Source organism: Mobula birostris, chromosome 3 (assembly GCF_030028105.1).
Source record: "Mobula birostris isolate sMobBir1 chromosome 3, sMobBir1.hap1, whole genome shotgun sequence".
Taxonomy (NCBI): domain Eukaryota; kingdom Metazoa; phylum Chordata; class Chondrichthyes; order Myliobatiformes; family Myliobatidae; genus Mobula; species Mobula birostris.
In genome coordinates this window covers 115,033,250-115,054,130 of record NC_092372.1, presented here as the reverse complement: position 1 = coordinate 115,054,130, position 20,881 = coordinate 115,033,250, and positions in this window count along the sequence as shown.

The window sequence follows — 20,881 nt, the reverse complement described above, 5'->3', positions numbered from 1 at the left end:
TGCTTTGACATTAAAAGCAGTATACATTTCAGTTTTACTCCAACCTACTGACTTCAAACTTTATGGAAACATGATAACTTAACTTCCCACATGATACTGAGTTCATTGAAACCATTTCCTTGACTCTGCTCAACAAGACAAAAAAGTTGTTATCTCAGAGTATACAATGCATTTACATTGAAAGTGTATTCATTTCCATTTTACTCACAAGTACTGACTTCAAAACTTATGGAAACATATCCACATAACATCCTTCATGATTCTCAGTTGTTTGAAACCTGCATGATTGTTCTGCACATCAAGACAAAAAAGTTGATTTCTCAGTGTGTTGTATGCTTTGACATTAAAAGCACTATACATTTCAACTTTACTCCAGTCTGCTCACTGCAAACTTTATGGAAACATCCTAACTTAACCTTTCACATTATACTGAGTTCATTCAAACCTTTTCCATGATTCTGCTCAACAAGATAAAAAGTTGTTGTCAGTGCATACAATGCTTTGACATTCCATGTGAATACATTTCAATTTTACTCAGAAGTACTGACTGCAAACCTTATGGAAACATATCCACATAACTTCCTTCATGATTCTAAGTTGTATGAAACCTGCATCATTGCTCTGCACATCAAGATAAAAAAGTTGATTTCTCAGTGTGTTGAATGCTTTGAAATTAAAAGCAGTATACATTTCAACTTTACACCAGACTGCTGAGAGCAAACTTTATGGAAACATCCTAACTTAACTTCCCACATGATACTGAGTTCATTCAGACCTTTTCCATGATTCTGCTCAACAAGATAAAAAAGTTGTTATTGAAACTGTATTCATTTCCATCTTCCTCAGAAGTACTGACTGCAAACCTTATGGAAACATATCCACATAACTTCCTTCATGATTCTAAGTTGTATGAAACCTGCATCATTGCTCTGCACATCAGGATAAAAAAGTTGGTTTCTCAGAACGTTGAATGCTTTGACATTAAAAGCAGTATACATTTCAACTTTACTCCAATCTACAGACTGCAAACTTTATGGAAGCATCCTAACTTAACTTCCCACATGATACTGAGTTCATTGAAACCTTTTCTATAACTCTGCTCAACAAGACAAAAAAGTTGTTATCTCAGAGCGTAGAATGCTTTTACATTGAAAGTGTATTCATTTCCATTTTAATCACAAGTACTGTCTGCAAAACATATGGAAACATATCCACATAACTTCCCACATGATTCTGAGTTGTTTGAAACCTGCATCATTGCTGTACACAGCAAGATAAAAAAGAGGACTTCTCAGTGTGCAGAATGCTTTGACATTAAAAGCAGTATACATTTCAATTTTACTCCAACCTACTGACTTCAAACTTTATGGAAACATCCTCACTTAACTTCCCACATGATACTGAGTTCATTCAAACCTTTTCCATGATTCTGCTCAACAAGATAAAAAGTTGTTCTCAGTGCATACAATGCATTTACATTGAAAGTGTATTCATTTCCATTTTACTCAGAAGTTCTGAATGCAAACCTTATGGAAACATATCCACATAACTTCCTTCATGTTTCTAAGTTGTATGAAACCTGCATCATTGCTCTGCATATCAAGATAAAAAAGTTGATTTCTCAGTGCTTTGAATGCTTTGACATTAAAAGCAGTATACATTACAACTTTACTCCAATCTACTGACTGCAAACTTTATGGAAACATCCAAACTTAACTTCCCACATGATAATGAGTTGACTGAAACCATTTTCATGACTATGCTCAGCAAGATAGATAAGTTGCTAGCACAGAGTCTACAATGCATTTACATTGAAAGTGTATTCATTTCCATTTTACTCACAAGTGCTGACTGCAAACCTTATGGACACAGATCCACATAACTTCCCACATGATTCTCAGTTGTTTGAAACCTGCATCATTGCTGTGCACATCAAGATAAAAAAGTGGCTTTCTCAGCACGTTGATTGCTTTCACATTAAAAGCAGTATACATTTCAATTTTACTCCTACCTACTGACTTTAAACTTTATGGAAACATGATAACTTAACTTCCAACATGATACTGAGTTCATTGAAACCATTTCCTTGACTCTGTTCAAGAAGACAAAAAAGTTTTTATCTCAGAGCACACAATGCATTTACATTGAAAGTTTATTCATTTCCATTTTACTCTCAAGTACTGACTGCAAAACTTATGGGAACATATGCACATAACTTCCTTCATGATTCTAAGCTGTATGAAACCTGCATCATTGCTGTGCACATCAAGATAAAAAAGTGGCTTTCTCAGCACATTGAATGCTTCCACATTAAAAGCAGTATACGTTTCAATTTTACTCCTACCTACTGACTTCAAACTTTATGGAAACTTGATAACTTAACTTCCCACATGATACTGATTTCATTGAAACCATTTCCTTGACTCTGCTCAACAAGACAAAAAAGTTGTTATCTCAGTGTATAGAATGCATTTACATTGAAAGTGTGATCATTTCCATTTTACTCACAAGTACTGACTGTAAACTTGATGGAATCATATCCACATAACTTCCCACATGATTCTGAGTTGTTTGAAACCTGCATCATTGCTGTGTACATCAAGATAAAAAAGTGGCTTTCTCAGCGAGTTGAATGCTTTGACATTAAAAACAGTATATATTTCAACTTTACTCCAGTCTACTGACTGCAAACTTTATGGAAACATCCAAACTTATCTCCCACATGATAATGAGTTGACTGAAACCATTTTCATGACTATGCTCAGCAAGATACATAAGTTGTTATCACAAAGCCTACAATGCATTTACATTGAAAGTGTATTCATTTCCATTTTACTCACAAGTGCTGACTGCAAACCTTATGGAAACAGATCCACATAACTTCCCACATGATTCTGAGTTGTTTGAAACCTGCATCATTGCTGTGCACATCAAGATAAAAAAGTGGCTTTCTCAGCACGTTGAATGCTTTGACATTAAAAGCAGTATACATTTCAACTTTACTCCAATCTACTGTCTGCACACTTTATGGAAACATCCTAACTTAACTTCCCACATGATAATGAGTTGACTGAAACCATTTTCATGACTATGCTCAGCAAGATACATAAGTTGTTATCTCAGAGACTACAATGCATTTAAAATGAAAGTGTATTCATTTCCATTTTACTCACAAGTACTGACTGCAAACCTCATGGAAACATATCCACATAACTTCCCACATGATTCTGAGTTTTTTGAAACCTGCATCATTGCTGTACACAGCAAGATAAAAAAGAGGATTTCTCAGGGCGTTGAATGCTTTGACATTAAAAGCAGTATACATTTCAATTTTACTCCAAACTACTGACTTCAAACTTTATGGAAACATCCTCACTTAACTTCCCAGATGATACTGAGTTCATTCAAACCTTTTCCATGATTCTGCTCAACAAGATAAAAAAGTTGTTCTCAGTGCATACATTGCATTTACATTGAAAGTGTATTCATTTCCATTTTCCTCAGAAGTACTGACTACAAACCTTATAGAAACATATCCACATAACTTCCTTCATGATTCTAAGTTGTATGAAACCTGCATCATTGCTCTGCACATCAAGATAAAAAAGTTGGTTTCTCAGAGCGTTGAATGCGTTGACATTAAAAGGTGTATACATTTCAACTTTACTCCAATCTACTGACTGCAAACTTTATGGAAACATCCGAACTTAACTTCCCACATGATACTGAGTTCATTCAAACCTTTTCCATGACTCTACTCAACAAGACAAAAAAGTTGTTATCTCAGTGCATACAATGCATTTTCATTGAAAGTGTATTCATTTCCATTTCACTCACAAGTACTGACTGCAAAACATATGGAAACATATCCACATAACTTCCCACATGATTCTGAGTTGTTTGAAACCTGCATCATTGCTGTACACAGCAAGATAAAAAAGAGGACTTCTCAGTGCGTAGAATGCTTTGACATTAAAAGCAGTATACATTTCAATTTTACTCCAACCTACTGACTTCAAACTTTATGGAAACATCCTCACTTAACTTCCCACATGATAGTGAGTTCATTGAAACTTTTCCATGATTCTGCTCAACAAGATAAAAAAGTTGTTATCTCACTGCATAGAATGCATTTACATTGAAAGTGTAATCATTTCCATTTTACTCACAAGTACTGACTTCAAACCTTATGGAAACATATCCACATAACTTCCCACATGATTCTGAGTTGTTTGAAACCTGCATCATTGCTGTGCACATTAAGATAAAAAAGTGGCTTTCTTAGCGCATTGAATGCTTTGACATTAAAAGTAGTATACATTTCAACTTTACTCCAATCTACTGACTGCAAACATTATGGAAACATCCTGACTTACTTCCCACATGATAATGAGTTGACTGAAACCATTTTCATGACCAAGCTCAGCAAGATACATAAGTTGTTATCTTAGAGCCTACAATGCATTTACAATGAAAGTGTATTCATTTCCATTTTACTCACAAGTACTTACTGCAAACCTTATGGAAACATATCCACATAAATTCCCACATGATTCTGAGTTGTTTGAAACCTGCATCATTGCTGTACACAGCAAGATAAAAAAGATGATTTCTCAGTGCGTTGAATGATTTGAAAGTAAAAGCAGTATACATTTCAATTTTACTCCAACCTACTGACTTCAAACATTATGGAAACATCCTCACTTAACTTCCCACATGATACTGAGTTCATTCAAACCTTTTCCATGATTCTGCTCAACAAGATAAAAAAGTTGTTCTCAGTGCATACAATGCATTTACATTGAAAGTGTAATCATTTACATTTTACTCAGAAGTACTGAATGCAAACCTTATGGAAATATATCCAAATAACTTCCTTCATGATTCTAAGTTGTATGAAACCTGCATCATTGCTCCGCACATCAAGATAAAAAACTTGATTTCTCAGAGCGTTGAATGCTTTGACATTAAAAGCAGTATACATTTCAACTTTACTCCAATCTACTGACTGCAAACTTTATGGAAACATCCTAACTTAACTTCCCACATGATACTGAGTTCATTGAAACCTTTTCCATAACTCTGCTCAACAAGACAAAAAAGTTGTTATCTCAGACCGTAGAATGCTTTTACATTGAAAGTGTATTCTTTTCCATTTTACTCACAAGTACTGACTGCAAAACCTATGGAAACATATCCAGATAACTTCCCACATGATTCTGAGTTGTTTGAAACCTGCATCATTGCTCTGCACATCAAGATAAAAAAGTTGGTTTCTCAGAGCGTTGAATGCTTTGACATTAAAAGTAGTATACATTTCAACTTTACTCCAATCTATTGACTGCAAACTTTATGGAAACATCCTAACTTAACTTCCCACCTGACAATGAGTTGACTGAAACCATTTTCATGACTATGGTCAGCAAGATACATAAGTTGTTACCTCAGAGCCTACAATGCATTTACATTGAAAGTGTATTCATTTCCATTTTACTCACAAGTACTGACTGCAATCCTTATGGAAACATATCCACATAACTTCCCACATGATTCTGAGTTATTTGAAACCTGCATCATTGCTGTACACAGCAAGATAAAAAAGAGGACTTCTCAGTGCGTTGAATGCTTTGACATTAAAAGCAGTATACATTTCAATTTTACTCCAACCTACTGACTTCAAACTTTATGGAAACATCCTCACTTAACTTCCCACATGATACTGAGTTCATTGAAAGTTTTCCATGATTCTGCTCAACAAGATAAAAAAGTTGTTATCTCACTGCATAGAATGCATTTACATTGAAAGTGTAATCATTTCCATTTTACTCACAAGTACTGACTTCAAACCTTATGGAATCATATCCACATAACTTCCCACATGATTCTGAGTTGTTTGAAACCTGCATCAGTGCTGTGCACATCAAGATCAAAAAAATGGCTTTCTCAGCGAGTTGAATGCTTTGACATTAAAAACAGTATACATTTCAACTTTACTCCAATCTACTGTCTGCACACTTTATGAAAACATCCTAACTTAACTTCCCACATGATAATGAGTTGACTGAAACCATTTTCATGACTATGCTCAGCGAGATACATAAGTTGTTATCTCAGAGCCTACAATGCATTTACAATGAAAGTGTATTCATTTCCATTTTACTCACAAGTACTTACTGCAAACCTTATGGAAACATATCCACATAACTTCCCACATGATTCTGAGTTGTTTGAAACCTGCATCATTGCTGTACACAGTAAGATACAAAAGATGATTTCTCAGTGCGTTGAATGATTTGAAAGTAAAAGCAGTATACATTTCAATTTTACTCCAACCTACTGACTTCAAACATTGTGGAAACATCCTCACTTAACTTCCCACATGATACTGAGTTCATTCAAACCTTTTCCATGATTCTGCTCAACAAGATAAAAAAGTTGTTCTCAGTGCATACAATGCATTTACATTGAAAGTGTAATCATTTACATTTTACTCAGAAGTACTGAATGCAAACCTTATGGAAATATATCCAAATAACTTCCTTTATGATTCTAAGTTGTATGAAACCTGCATCATTGCTCCGCACATCAAGATAAAAAACTTGATTTCTCAGTGCGTTGAATGCTTTGAAATTAAAAGCAGTATACATTTCAATTTTACTCCAACCTACTGACTTCAAACTTTATGGAAACATCCTAACTTAACTTCCCACATGATACTGAGTTCATTGAAACCATTTTCATGACTATGCTCAGCAAGATATATAAGTTGTTATCTCAGAGCATACAATGCATTTGCATTGAAAGTGTATTCATTTCCATTTTACTCAGAAGTACTGACTGGAAACCTTATGGAAACATATCCACATAACTTCTTTCAGAATTCTCAGTTGTATGAAACCTGCATCATTGCTCTGCACATCAAGATAAAAAAGTTGATTTCTCAGTGCGTTGAAAGCTTTGACAATAAAAGCAGTATACATTTCAACTTTACTCCAATCTACTGACTGCAAACTTTATGGAAACATCCAAACTTAACTTCCCACATGATAATGAGTTGACTGAAACCATTTTCATGACTATGCTCAGCAAGATAGATAAGTTGTTATCAAAGAGCCTACAATGCATTTACATTGAAAGTGTATTCATTTCCATTTTACTCACAAGTGCTGAGTGCAAACCTTATGGAAACAGATCCACATAACTTCCCACATGATTCTCAGTTGTTTAAAACCTGCATCATTGCTGTGCACATCAAGATAAAAAAGAGGCTTTCTCAGTACGTTGATTGCTTTCACATTAAAAGCAGTATACATTTCAATTTTACTCCTACCTACTGACTTTAAACTTTATGGAAACATGATAACTTAACTTCCCACATGATACTGAGTTCATTGAAACCATTTCCTTGACTCTGCTCAAGAAGACAAAAAAGTTTTTATCTCAGAGCACACAATACATTTACATTGAAAGTTTATTCATTTCCATTTTACTCTCAAGTACTGACTGCAAAACTTATGGGAACATATCCACTTAACTTCCTTCATGATTCTCAGTTGTTTGAAACCTGCATGATTGTTCTGCACATCAAGATAATAAAGTTGATTTCTCAGTGCGTTGTATGCTTTGACATTAAAAGCACTATACATTTCAACTTTACTCCAGTCGACTGACTGCAAACTTTATGGAAACATCCTAATTTAACTTCCCACATTATACTGAGTTCATTCAAACCTTTTCCTTGATTCTGCTCAACAAGATAAAAAGTTGTTGTCAGTGCATACAATGCTTTGACATTCCATGTGAATACATTTCAATTTTACTCAGAAGTACTGACTGCAAACCTTATGGAAACATATCCACATAAGTTCCTTCATGATTTTAAGTTGTATGAAACCTGCATCATTGCTATGCACATCAAGATAAAAAAGTTCATTTCTCAGTGCGTTGAAAGCTTTGACATTAAAAGCAGTATACATTTCAACTTTACTCCAATCTACTTACTGCAAACTTTATGGAAACATCCTAACTTAAATCCCACATGATACTGAGTTCATTCAAACCTTTTCCATGATTCTGCTCAACAAGATAAAAAAGTTGTTATCTCAGTGCATAGAATGCATTTACATTGAAAGTGTGAACATTTCCATTTTACTCACAAGTACTGACTGCAAACCTGATGGATTCATATCCACATAACTTCCCACATGATTCTGAGTAGTTTGAAACCTGCATCATTGCTGTGCACATCAAGATAAAAAAGTGGCTTTCTCAGCGAGTTGAATGCTTTGACATTAAAAACAGTATATATTTCAACTTTACTCCAGTCTACTGACTGCAAACTTTATGGAAACATCCAAACCTATCTTTCCACATGATAATGAGTTGACTGAAACCATTTTCATGACTATGCTCAGCAAGATACATAAGTTGTTATCACAAAGCCTACAATGCATTTACATTGAAAGTGTATTCATTTCCATTTTACTCACAAGTGCTGACTGCAAACCTTATGGAAACAGATCCACATAACTTCCCACATGATTCTGAGTTGTCTGAAACCTGCATCATTGCTGTGCACATAAAGATAAAAAAGTGGCTTTCTCAGGGCGTTGAATGCTTTGACATTAAAAGGAGTATACATTTCAACTTTACTCCAATCTACTGTCTGCACACTTTATGGAAACATCCTAACTTAACTTCCCACATGATAATGTTTTGACTGAAAGCATTTTCATGACTATGCTCAGCAAGATACATAAGTTGATATCTCAGAGAATACAATGCATTTAAAATGAAAGTGTATTCATTTCCATTTTACTCACAAGTACTGACTGCAAACCTCATGGAAACATATCCACATAACTTCCCACATGATTCTGAGTTTTTTGAAACCTGCATCATTGCTGTACACAGCAAGATAAAAAAGAGGATTTCTCAGGGCGTTGAATGCTTTGACATTAAAAGCAGTATACATTTCAATTTTACTCCAACCTACTGACTTCAAACTTTATGGAAACATCCTCACGTAACTTCCCACATGATACTGAGTTCATTCAAACCTTTTCCATGATTCTGCTCAACAAGATAAAAAAGTTGTTCTCAGTGCATACATTGCATTTACATTGAAAGTGTATTCATTTCCATTTTCCTCAGAAGTACTGACTACAAACCTTATGGAATCATATCCACATAACTTCCTTCATGATTCTAAGTTGTATGAAACCTGCATCATTGCTCTGCACATCAAGATAAAAAAGTTGGTTTCTCAGAGCGTTGAATGCGTTGACATTAAAAGCTGTATACATTTCAACTTTACTCCAATCTACTGACTGCAAACTTTATGGAAACATCTGAACTTAACTTCCCACATGATACTGAGTTCATTGAAACCTTTTCCATGACTCTACTCAACAAGACAAAAAAGTTGTTATCTCAGTGCATACAATGCATTTTCATTGAAAGTGTATTCATTTCCATTTCACTCACAAGTACTGACTGCAAAACATATGGAAACATATCCACATAACTTCCCACATGATTCTGAGTTGTTTGAAACCTGCATCATTGCTGTACACAGCAAGATAAAAAAGAGGACTTCTCAGTGCGTAGAATGCTTTGACATTAAAAGCAGTATACATTTCAATTTTACTCCAACCTACTGACTTCAAACTTTATGGAAACATCCTCACTTAACTTCCCACATGATAGTGAGTTTATTGAAACTTTTCCATGATTCTGCTCAACAAGATAAAAAAGTTGTTATCTCACTGCATAGAATGCATTTACATTGAAAGTGTAATCATTTCCATTTTACTCACAAGTACTGACTTCAAACCTTATGGAAACATATCCACATAACTTCCCACATGATTCTGAGTTGTTTGAAACCTGCATCATTGCTGTGCACATCAAGATAAAAAAGTGGCTTTCTCAGCACGTTGAATGCTTTCACATTAAAAGCAGTATACATTTCAATTTTCCTCCTACCTACTGACTTCAAACTTTAGGGAAACATCCTAACTTATCTTCCCACATGATACTGAGTTCATTCAAACCTTTTCCATGATTCTGCTCAACAAGATAAAAAAGTTGTTATCTCAGTGCATAGAATGCATTTACATTGAAAGTGTAATCATTTCCATTTTACTCACAAGTACTGACTGCAAACCTGATGGAAACATATCCACATAACTTCCCACATGATTCTGAATTGTTTGAAACCTGCATCATTGCTGTACACAGCAAGATAAAAAAGAGGATTTCTCAGTGCGTTGAATGCTTTGAGATTAAAAGCAGTATACATTTCAACTTTACTCCAATCAACTGACTGCAAACATTATGGAAACATCCTAACTTAACTTCCCACATGATAATGAGTTGACTGAAACCATTTTCATGACTATGCTCAGCCAGATACATAAGTTGTTATCTCAGAGCCTACAATGCATTTACAATGAAAGTGTATTCATTTCCATTTTACTCACAAGTACTTACTGCAAACCTTATGGAAACATATCCACATAACTTCCCACATGATTCTGAGTTGTTTGAAACCTGCATCATTGCTGTACACAGTAAGATACAAAAGATGATTTCTCAGTGCGTTGAATGATTTGAAAGTAAAAGCAGTATACATTTCAATTTTACTCCAACCTACTGACTTCAAACATTATGGAAACATCCTCACTTAACTTCCCACATGATACTGAGTTCATTCAAACCTTTTCCATGATTCTGCTCAACAAGATAAAAAAGTTGTTCTCAGTGCATACAATGCATTTACATTGAAAGTGTAATCATTTACATTTTACTCAGAAGTACTGAATGCAAACCTTATGGAAATATATCCAAATAACTTCCTTCATGATTCTAAGTTGTATGAAACCTGCATCATTGCTCCGCACATCAAGATAAAAAACTTGATTTCTCAGTGCGTTGAATGCTTTGAAATTAAAAGCAGTATACATTTCAATTTTACTCCAACCTACTGACTTCAAACTTTATGGAAACATCCTAACTTAACTTCCCACATGATAATGAGTTTACTGAAACCATTTTCATCACTATGCTCAGCAAGATACATAAGTTGTTATCTCAGAGCCTACAATGCATTTACATTGAAAGTGTATTCATTTCCATTTTACTCACAAGTACTGACTGCAAACCTTATGTGAACATACCCACATAACTTCGCACATGATTCTGAGTTATTTGAAACCTGCATCATTGCTGTACACAGCAAGATAAAAAAGAGGATTTCTCAGGGCGTTGAATGCTTTGACATTAAAAGCAGTATGCATTTCAATTTTACTCCAACCTACTGACTTCAAACTTTATGGAAACATCCTCATTTAACTTCCCACATGATACTGAGTTCATTGAAAGTTTTCCATGATTCTGCTCAACAAGATAAAAAAGTTGTTATCTCACTGCATAGAATGCATTTACATTGAAAGTGTAATCATTTCCATTTTACTCACAAGTACTGACTTCAAACCTTACGGAATCATATCCACATAACTTCCCATATGATTCTGAGTTGTTTGAAACCTGCATCATTGCTGTGCACATCAAGATAAAAAAATGGCTTTCTCAGCGAGTTGAATGCTTTGACATTAAAAACAGTATATATTTCAACTTTACTCCAATCTACTGACTGCAAACTTTAAGGAAACATCCAAACTTATCTTCCCACATGATAATGAGTTGACTGAAACCATTTTCATCACTATGCTCAGCAAGATACATAAGTTGTTATCACAAAGCCTACAATGCATTTACATTGAAAGTGTATTCATTTCCATTTTACTCACAAGTGCTGACCGCAAACCTTATGGAAACAGATCCACATAACTTCCCACATGATTCTGAGTTGTTTGAAACCCGCATCATTGCTGTGCACAGCAAGATAAAAAAGTGGCTTTCTCAGCGCGTTGAATGCTTTGACATTAAAAGCAGTATACATTTCCACTTTACTCCAATCTACTGTCTGCACACTTTATGGAAACATCCTAACTTAACTTCCCACATGATAATGAGTTGACTGAAACCATTTTCATGACTATGCTCAGCAAGATACATAAGTTGTTATCTCAGAGACTACAATGCATTTAAAATGAAAGTGTATTCATTTCCATTTTACTCACAAGTACTGACTGCAAACCTCATGGAAACATATCCACATAACTTCCCACATGATTCTGAGTGTTTTGAAACCTGCATCATTGCTGTACACAGCAAGATAAAAAAGAGGATTTGTCAGGGCGTTGAATGCTTTGACATTAAAAGCAGTATGCATTTCAATTTTACTCCAACCTACTGACTTCAAACTTTATGGAAACATCCTCACTTAACTTCCCACATGATACTGAGTTCATTCAAACCTTTTCCATGATTCTGCTCAAAAAGATAAAAAAGTTGTTCTCAGTGCATACATTGCATTCACATTGAAAGTGTATTCATTTCCATTTTCGTCAGAAGTACTGACTGCAAACCTTATGGAAACATATCCACATAACTTCCTTCTTGATTCTAAGTTGTATGAAACCTGCATCATTGCTCTGCACATCAAGATAAAAAAGTTGGTTTCTCAGAGAGTTGAATGTTTTGATATGAAAAGCTGTATACATTTCAACTTTACTCCAATCTACTGACTGCAAACTTTATGGAAACATCCGAAATTAACTTCCCACATGATACTGAGTTCATTGAAACCTTTTCCATGACTCTACTCAACAAGACTAAAAAGTTGTTATCTCAGTGCATACAATGCATTTTCATTGAAAGTGTATTCATTACCATTTTACTCACAAGTACTGACTGCAAAACATATGGAAACATATCCACATAACTTCCCACATGATTCTGAGTTGTTTGAAACCTGCATCATTGCTGTACACAGCAAGATAAAAAAGAGGACTTCTCAGTGCGTAGAATGCTTTGACATTAAAAGCAGTATACATTTCAATTTTACTCCTACCTACTGACTTCAAACTTTATGGAAACATCCTAACTTATCTTCCCACATGATACTGAGTTCATTCAAACCTTTTCCATGATTCTGCTCAACAAGATAAAAAAGTTGTTATCTCAGTGCATAGAATGCATTTACATTGAAAGTGTAATCATTTCCATTTTACTCACAAGTACTGACTGCAATCCTGATGGAAACATATCCACATAACTTCCCACATGATTCTGAATTGTTTGAAACCTGCATCATTGCTGTACACAGCAAGATAAAAAAGATGATTTCTCAGTGCGTTGAATGCTTTGAGATTAAAAGCAGTATACATTTCAATTTTACTCCAACCTACTGACTTCAAACTTTATGGAAACATCCTCAATTAACTTCCCAAATGATACTGAGTTCATTCAAACATTTTCCATGATTCTGTTCAACAAGATAAAAAAGTTGTTCTCAGTGCATACAATGCATTTACATTGAAAGTGTATTCATTTCCATTTTACTCACAAGTACTGAGTGCAAACCTTATGGAAACATACCCACATAACTTCCCACATGATTCTGAGTTATTTGAAACCTGCATCATTGCTGTACACAGCAAGATAAAAAAGAGGATTTCTCAGTGCGTTGAATGCTTTGACATTAAAAGCAGTATAGATTTCAATTTTACTCCAACCTACTGACTTCAAACTTTATGGAAACATCCTCACTTAACTTCCCACATGATACTGAGTTCATTCAAACGTTGTCCATGATTCCGCTCAACAGGACAAAAAAGGTTGTTATCTCAGAGCATACAATGTATTTACATTGAAAGTGTATTCATTTCCATTTTACTCACAAGTACTGACTGCAAAACTTTTGGAAACATTTCCACATTACTTCCCACATGATTCTGAGTTGTTTGAAACCTGCATCATTGCTGTACACAGCAAGATAAGAAAGAGGATTTCTCAGTGCGTTGAATGCTTTGACATTAAAAGCAATAGACATTTCAACTTTACTCCAATCTACTGACTGCACCTTTATGGAAACATCCTAACTTAACTTCGCATATGATACTGAGTTCATTCAAACCTTTTCCATGATTCCGCTCAACAAGATAAAAAAGTTGTTCTCAGTGCATGGAAAGCATTTACATTGAAAGTGTATTCATTTCCATTTTCCTCTGAAGTACTGACTGCAAACCTTATGGAAACATATCCACATAACTTCCTTCATGATTCTAAGTTGTATGAAGCCTGCATCATTGCTCTGTACATCAAGATAAAAAAGTTGGTTTCTCAGAGCGTTGAATGCTTTGACATTAAAAGCAGTATACATTTCAACTTTACTCCAATCTACTGACTGCAAACTTTATGGAAACATCCTATCTTAACTTCCCACATGATATTGAGTTCATTGAAACCTTTTCCATGACTCTGTTCAACCAGACAAAAAAGTTGTTATCTCAGAGCATACAATGAATTTACATTGAAAGTGTATTCATTTCCATTTTACTCACAAGTACTGACTGCAAAACTTATGGAAACATATCCACATAACTTCCCACATGATTCTGAGTTGTTTGAAACCTACATCATTGCTGTACACAGCAAGATAAAAAAGTGGACTCTCAGTGCATTGAATGCTTTGACATTAAAAGTAGTATACATTTCAATTTTACTCCAACTATTGACTTCAAACTTTATGGAAGCATGCAAACATAACTTCCCACATGATACTGACTTCATTGAAACATTTGCCATGACTCTGCTCAACAAGACAAAAAAGCTGTTATCTCAGAGCATACAACGCATTTGCAATGAAATTGTATTCATTTCCATTTTACTGACAAGTGCTGACTGCAAACTTTATGCAAACATATCCACATAACTTCCTTCATGATTCTAGGTTGTTTGAAACCTGCATGATTGTTCTGCACATCAAGATAAAGAAGTTGATTTCTCAGTGCGTTGAATGCTTTGACATTAACAGCAGTACACCATTCAACTTTACTCCAATCTACTGACTGCAAACTTTATGGAAACGTCCTAACTTAACTTTCCACATGATAATGAGTTGACTGAAACCATGTTCATGACTATGCTCAACAAGATAAATAAGTTGTTATCTCAGAGCCTGCAATGCATTTACATTGAAAGTGTATTCATTTCCATTTTACTCACAAGTGCTGACTGAAAAACCATATGGAAACATACCCACATAACTTACCACATGGTACTGAGTTCATTCAAACCTTTTCCATGTTTCTGCTCAACAACATAAAAAAGTTGTTCTCAGGGCATACAATGCTTTGACATTCCATGTGAATACATTTCAATTTTACTCAGAAGTACTGACTGCAAACCTTATGGAAACATATCCACATAAATTCCTTCATGATTCTCAGTTGTTTGAAACCTGCATCATTGTTCTGCAGATCATGATAAAAAAGTTGATTTCTCAGTGCATTGAAAGCTTTGACATTAAAAGCAGTATACATTTCAATTTTACTCCAAACTACTGACTGCAAACTTTATGGAAACATCCTAACTTTACTTCCCACATGATACTGACTTCATTGAAACCTTTTCCATGATTCTGCTCAAAAAGACAAAAAAGTTGTTAACTCAGAGCGTACAATGCATTTACATTGAAAGTGTATTCATTTCCATTTTACTCACAAGTACTGACTGCAAAACTTATGGAAACATATCCACATTACTTCCCACATGATTCTGAGTTGTTTGAAACCTGCATCATTGCTGTACACAGCAAGATAAAAAAGAGGAGTTCTCAGTGCGTTGAATGCTTTGACATTAAAAGCAGTAGACATTTCAACTTTACTCCAATCTACTGACTGCAAACTTTATGGAAACATCCTAACTTAACTTCCCACATGATACTGAGTTCATTGAAACCATTTTCATGACTATGCTCAGCAAGATACATAATAGTTATCTCAGAGCATACAAAGCATTTGCATTGAAAGTGTATTCATTTCCATTTTAATCACAAGTACTGACTTCAAACCTTATGGAAACATATTCACATAACTTCCTTCATGATTCTAAGTTGTATGAAACCTGCATCATGGCTCTGCTCATCAAGATAAAGAAGTTGATTTCTCAGTGCGATGAATGCTTTGACATTATCAGCAGTACACCATTCAACTTTACTCCAACCTACTGACTTCAAACTTTATGGAAACATCCTCACTTAACTTCCCACATGATAATGAGTTGACTGAAACCATTTTCATCACTATGCTCAGCAAGATACATAAGTTGTTATCTCAGAGCCTACAATGCATTTACATTGAAAGTGTATTCATTTCCATTTTACTCACAAGTACTGACTGCAAAACTTATGGAAACATTTCCACATTACTTCCCACATGATTCTGAGTTGTTTGAAACCTGCATCATTGCTGTACAGAGCAAGATAAAAAAGAGGATTTCTCAGTGCGTTGAATGCTTTGACATTAAAAGCTGTAGACATTTCAACTTTACTCCAATCTACTGACTGCAAACTTTATGGAAACATCCTAACTTAACTTCCCACATGATACTGAGTTCATTCAAACCTTTTCCATGATTCTGCTCAACAAGATAAAAAAGTTGTTCTCAGTGCATGCAATGCATTTGCATTGAAAGTGTATTCATTTCCATTTTCCTCTGAAGTACTGACTGCAAACCTTATGGAAACATATCCACATAACTTCCTTCATGATTCTAAGTTGTATGAAGCCTGCATCATTGCTCTGCACATCAGGATAAAAAAGTTGGTTTCTCAGAGCGTTGAATGCTTTGACATTAAAAGCAGCATACATTTCAACTTTACTCCAATCTACTGACTGCAAACTTTATGGAAACATCCTAACCTAACTTTCCACATGATAATGAGTTGACTGAAACCATGTTCATGACTATGCTGAACAAGATAAATAAGTTGTTATCTCAGAGCCTACAATGCATTTACATTGAAAGTGTATTCATTTCCATTTTACTCACAAGTACTGACTGTAAACCTTATGGAAACATACCCACATAACTTCCCACATAATACTGAGTTATTTGAAACCTGCATCATTGCTGTACACAGCAAGATAAAAAAGAGGATTTCTCAGTGCGTTGAATGCTTTGACATAAAAAGCAGTATAGATTTCAATTTTACTCCAACCTACTGACTTCAAAATTTATGGAAACATCCTCACTTAACTTACCACATGATACTGAGTTCATTCAAACCTTTTCCATAGCTCTGCTCAACAAGACAAAAAAGTTGTTATCTCAGAGCATACAAGGCATTTACATTGAAAGTGTATTCATTTCCATTTTACTCACAAGTACTGAATGCAAACCTTATGGAAACATATCCACATAACTTCCTTCAAGATTCTAAGTTGTATGAAACCTGCATCATTGCTGTGCACACCAAGATAAAAAAGTTGGTTTCTCAGAGCGTTGAATGCTTTGACATTTAAAGCAGTATACATTTCAACTTTACTCCAATCTACTGACTGCAAACTTTATGGAAACATCCTAACTTAACTTCCCACATGATACTGAGTTCATTGAAACCTTTTCCATAGCTCTGCTCAACAAGACAAAAAAGTTGTCATCTCAGAGCATACAATGTATTTACATTGAAAGTGCATTCATTTCCATTTTACTCACAAGTACTGACTACAAAACTTATGGAAACATAGCCACATAACTTCCCACATGATTCTGAGTTGTTTGAAACCTGCATCATTGCTGTACACAGCAAGATAAAAAAGAGGACTTCTCAGTGCGTTGAATGCTTTGACATTAAAAGCAGTATACATTTCAATTTTACTCCAACCTACTGACTTCAAACTTTATGGAAACATATTCACTTAACTTCCCACATGATACTGAGTTCATTCAAACCTTTTCCATGATTCTGCTCAACAAGATAAAAAAGTTGTTATCTCAGTGCATAGAATGCATTTACATTGAAAGTGTATTCATTTACATTTTCCTCAGAAGTAATGACTGCATACCTTATGGAAACATATCCACATAACTTCCGACATGATTCTGAGTTGTTTGAAACCTGCATGATTGTTCTGCACATCAAGATAAAAAAGTTGATTTCTCGTGTGTTGAATGCTTTGACATTAACAGCAGTACACCATTCAACTTTACTCCAATCTACTGACTGCAAACTTTATGGAAACATCCTTACTTAACTTTCCACATGATAATGAGTTGACTGAAACCATGTTCATGACTATGCTCAACAAGATAAATAAGTTGTTATCTCAGAGCCTACAATGCATTTACATTGAAAGTGTATTCATTTCCATTTTACTCACAAGTACTGACTGTAAACCTTATGGATACATACCCACATAACTTCCCACATGATACTGAGTTATTTGAAACCTGCATCATTGCTGTACACAGCAAGAGAAAAAAGAGGATTTCTAAGTGCGTTGAATGCTTTGACATTAAAAGCAGTATAGATTTCAATTTTACTCCAACCTACTGACTTCAAACTTTATGGAAACATCCTCACTTAACTTACCACATGATACTGAGTACATTCAAACCTTTTCCATGATTCTGCTCAACAACATAAAAAAGTTGTTCTCAGGGCATACAATGCTTTGACATTCCATGTGAATACATTTCAATTTTACTCAGAAGTACTGACTGCAAACCTTATGGAAACATATCCACATAACTTCCTTCATGATTCTAAGTTGTATGAAACCTGCATCATGGCTCTGCTCATCAAGATAAAAAAGTTGATTTCTCAGTGCGATGAATGCTTTGACATTAAAAGCAGTATACATTTCAACTTTACTCCAATCTACTGACTGCACACTTTATGGAAACATCCTAACTTAACTTCCCACATGATAATGAGTTGACTGAAACCATTTTCATGACTATGCTCAGCAAGATACATAAGTTGTTATCTCAGAGCCTACAATGCATTTACATTGAAAGTGTATTCATTTCCATTTTACTCACAAGTGCTGACTGCAAACCTTATGGAAACATATCCACATAACTTCCCACTTGATTCTGAGTTGTTTGAAACCTGCATCATTGCTGTACACAGCAAGATAAAAAAGAGGATTTCTCAGTGCGTTGAATGCTTTGAAATTAACAACAGTATAGATTTCAATTTTACTCCAACCTACTGTCTTCAAACTTTATGGAAACATCCTCACTTAACTTCCCACATGATACTGAGTTCATTCAAACCTTTTCCATGATTCTGCTCAACAAGATAAAAAAGTTGTTCTCAGTGCATAGAATGCATTTACATTGAATGTGCAATCACTTCCATTTTACTCACAAGTACTGACTGGAAACCTTATGGAAACTAATCCACGTAACTTCCCACATGATTCTGAGTTGTTTGAAACCTGCATCATTGCTGTGCATATCAAGATAAAAAAAGTGGCTTTCTCAGCACGTTGAATGCTTTCAGATTAAAAGCAGTATACATTTTAACTTTATTCCAATCTATTGACTGCAAACTTTATGGAAACATCCTAACTTAACTTCCCACATGATAATCAGTTGCATGAAACCATTTTCAAGACTGTGCTCAGCAAGATACATAAGTTGTTATCTCAGAGCCTACAATGCATTTACATTGAAAGTGTATTCATTTCCATTTTACTCACAAGTACTGACTGCAAACCTTATGGAAACATATCCACATAATTTCCCACATGATTCTGAGTTGTTTGAAACCTGCATCATTGCTGTACACAGCAAGATAAAAAAGAGGATTTCTCAGTGCGTTGAATGCTTTGAAATTAAAAGAAGTATACATTTCAATTTTACTCCAACCTACTGACTTCAAACTTTATGGAAACATCCTCACTTAACTTCCCACATGATACTGAGTTCATTCAAACCTTTACCATGCTTCTGCTCAACAAGATAAAAAAGTTGTTCTCAGTGCATACAATGCATTTACATTGAAAGTGTATTCATCTCCATTTTACTCACAAGTACTGAATGCAAACCTTATGGAAACATATCCACATAACTTCCTTCAGGATTCTAAGTTGTATGAAACCTGCATCATTGCTTTGCACATGAAGATAAAAAAGAGGCTTTCTCAGCACGTTGAATGCTTTCACATTAAAAGCACTATACATTTCAACTTTACTCCAATCTACTGACTGCAAACTTTATGGAAACATCCTAACTTAACTTCCCACATGATACTGAGTTCATTGAAACCTTTTCCATGACTCTGCTCAACAAGACAAAAAAGTTGTTATCTCAGAGCATACAATGCATTTACATTGAAAGTGTATTCATTTCCATTTTACTCACAAGTACTGACTGCAAAACTTATGGAAACATATCCACATTACTTCCCACATTATTCTGAGTTGTTTGAAACCTGCATCATTGCTGTACACAGCAAGATAAAAAAGAGGACTTCTCAGTGCGTTGAGTGCTTTCACATTAAAAGCAGTATACATTTCAATTTTACTCCAACTATTGACTTCAAACTTTATTGAAACATGCAGACATAACTTCCCACATGATACTGACTTCATTGAAACCTTTGCCATGACTCTGCTCAACAAAACAAAAAAGCTGTTATCTCAGAGCATACAATGCATTTGCAATGAAATTGTATTCATTTGCATTTTACTCACAAGTACTGACTGCAAGCTTTATGCAAACATATCCACATAACTTCCTTCATGATTCTAAGTTGTTTGAAACCTGCATGATTGTTCTGCACATCAAGTTAAAAAAGTTGATTTCTCAGTGCGTTGAATGCTTTGACATGAACAGCAGTACACCATTCAACTTTACTCCAATCTACTGACTGCAAACTTTATGGAAACATCCTAACTTAACTTTCCACATGATAATGAGTTGACTGAAACCATGTTCATGACTATGCTCAACAAGA